Below are 3,097 nucleotides of genomic sequence, written 5' to 3'. Positions count from 1 at the left end.
TTATCTATTTCTTTCTTTAATTCTAATAAGGTTTGCTTCATATATATTGGTGCTTTTTTATTGGGAGTGTAGATATTTATTATGATTATGTTGATCAGAGATAGTGTCCTTCTTTATTGCTTATGCTGGTTTTTGTCTTGAAGTTTACTTTATCAGAGATTAGAATTGCCACTCCTGCTTGTTTAGTGTGGCAGTTAGCGTGTATATATATTTTTCTATCCTTTAACTTTTAATCTGTTTTTGTCTTTGTGTGTAAGGTATGTCTCTTGCAGGAAGCATATTGAAGGGTCTTGTTTTTTAATCCAATCTGCCACTCTGTCTCTTCACTGGTACATTCAATCCATTGACATTCAATGTAATTATGAATAGATATGAATTAATTGCTGCCATTATATTAAATTTTTGGTAGTGCTCTTCATTCCTTTATTCTGCATACCTTCTTGTGCTGAGTTTGTATTTTTTGTGCTATCTCTTGTCAGTTTCTGCTTAGATTTCATGTTTGTTTGTTCTGCTTACAAGTTCATTTTCATGGTAAATTGTGAAGTATTAACTTTCTTTGGGGTTACCTTATAGTCTATTAACTTTTTTCTCCATTGAAGACAATCTATTATATCCTGTAATCTACCTGACATCCTCACCACCTGGATCTCTGTCCCTACCTTTATCCCTTTTTTGACATTGATATTATTTTGATTTTCGGTTGACCTCCCAGCTCTTTTGAGTCCACTGTTGTAGTTTTGTTCTGTTCCGAACTCTGCTATCTGTCGATTGAGTTCCAGGTGGTGTTGCCATGCCTGTCAGTCTCTGGTTGTTGTCTGTTCTTGTTGGTTTTCAGTCCATAGAACTCCCTTTGGGATGTTTTGAAGTGTTGGATTGGTTTTGACAAAATATGTTCGCTTCTTTTTATCCTGGAATGTTGTGATTATACCATCATATTTGATTGACAGTTTTGCTGGATAGACGATTCTTGGTTGGCAGTTTTTTTTTTTTTTTTCTTTTAGGGTTTTGTATATGTCTCCCCATTGCCTTCTTGCCTGCATGGTTTCTGCTGAGAAGTCAGAACTGAATCTGATTTGCTTGCCTTTTTAGGTGACACTTCTCTTTTCCCTGGCTGCTTATAGTATTCTCTCCTTGTGTTTGATTTTGGAGAGCTTGATTACTTTATGTTTTGGTGACTTTCTTTTGGGGTCTATCCTTCCTGGGGTACGTTTGGCTTCTTGAATGTTTATCTTCTCATATTTCAAGATGTTAGGGAAATTTTCTTCCAGAAGCTCTTCAACTATATCCTCTGTAGACTTCTCTGCTTCTTCCTGTTCCAGAATGCCAATAATTGTTAAGTTATCCACTATGAATCTTAGACTCTCTTCAGATTTTTAAATCTTTTTTTCTGCTTGCTCTTCTATCTTAGCAGTATTAGGAGATTTGTATTCTAGCTTGCTAGTTCTGTCTTACATCTCTTCTATTCTGCTCCTTTCCCCTTTTACTGTATTGCCCATTTCTGATATTTTATTATTAATCATCTGGACCTCTTTTTTCAGGGTTTGAATGGTTTCCAATGCTGTATCAATCTTGTTTGATTACTCTTGTAGTACTTTCCTGACTTCTTCCTTGTTTTCCTCCACCTCTTTTCAGAGCATTTGAATTTGTTTCCTTATCATTCTTCTGAATTCCTTCTCAGGAAAATCCAAAACCTGCTCTGCGTCTTCTGTGGAGCCTTTGTCTGTCTCCAGCTCATTTGTCTCAGTTACTCTTTTCTGTTTTAGGACATGTTTTGAGATCTTTTCTTGTTTTTTTTTTTTTGTTTGTCATTTCCAGTGGTTATGTGTTTTTTTTTAAATGCTTAAATGGATGTTTGTTGTTGTGTTATTAAGCTTACTGGGTGTCTCCTTATGATCAGGTGATAGGCTTGCCTTTTCACATGTAATGCTTAGCACCTGTTATTGGCTCTTGTCTCAATGGTGGAATATTATTGAGTATGCTTGTAGCTTGGCTATATGGCCATGATTGCTGACTCTTCTTGGATAATGTAAGGAGAAAAAGCTCCCACCTCCAGGAAAAATGTGTGATCAAAAGGATCAAGAGTGGAAGCAATATAAAAGCAGAGACAAAAGCCACCACTTTCAAACAAAAATAAAACTGTGGCCAATTGTCCAGTCACCTTGCTACACATGCAGTGAGTTTGCACTGTAGAAACTTCCAGCAGTGGGTGGGGGTGTCTGCTCGCTCAGGCCCTCCTCTAGTCACCACCGTAGCGGTGCACAGATAGATATTGAAAAGTTAATGGGAGAAAGACTGTCTACTATTTTTGTCTCTGAAGGTCAGTTAGGTATCTGTGTGTGCACAGAGTAATTCTCGAGATAGCTGCGTCCTTTTATGTTGGGGTTTTACAGATTGTTCATATGGTTTGTCTGTCAGGCCAGACCAGGTTTTTTCTTGCTGTATAATAAAGGGTCCTGCACAAGTTAACTTAAGGGCTTGCACCCACAGGCTGACATCATAAACAACCTGCAAGCTGTTTCTCTCTGTGCCGTGGAAAAACTATGGGGTCAGCATTGGACTTTTTGTTGCTGTTGTTGTTGGGGGGGTGGGTGCACACCCACACAACTGAAGTTGTCCAGGCTGGGCAAAGAAGGTGTGACAGGGAAGAGGAGGAAAAAATGTGTAGAACCCCCAGCACCTCCTTTTGCAAATGTCACTGAACCGCTGTTAGCACTGGTTCCCTGTGCTTGTCTGACTGTAACCCTGCCCTCTGAACTCCACCCGGCTGGGGTGGCTGCAGAGGGAGTCCATCTCAAGCGTTTCCTAACTCATAGTATTTTCCTTTATATCATGATTTTTTCACTTGCATGTTCAAGAAACTGAAGCCCTGTATCTTATGCTAGCTCCAGAGCTCTTTTGGTGGTCCGTGAATGGAGCTTCTCTGGGTTTTCAATCCCTTCCCCATGGAACCTTCCCTACCTTGCTGTCTCTGTTGCCCACCAAAACCAGAAACTACTCCCATCAGTGTTTTATGTTTTTAAACTGCTATTAATATTGGTGCAAGATGCTATCTCATTGTTGTTTGGATTTGCATCTCTCTAATGGCTAATGATCATGA

Source organism: Chrysochloris asiatica, unplaced genomic scaffold (genome assembly GCF_000296735.1).
Source record: "Chrysochloris asiatica unplaced genomic scaffold, ChrAsi1.0 scaffold00458, whole genome shotgun sequence".
NCBI lineage: Eukaryota > Metazoa > Chordata > Mammalia > Afrosoricida > Chrysochloridae > Chrysochloris > Chrysochloris asiatica.
Note: the sequence above shows the minus strand (reverse complement) of the source record.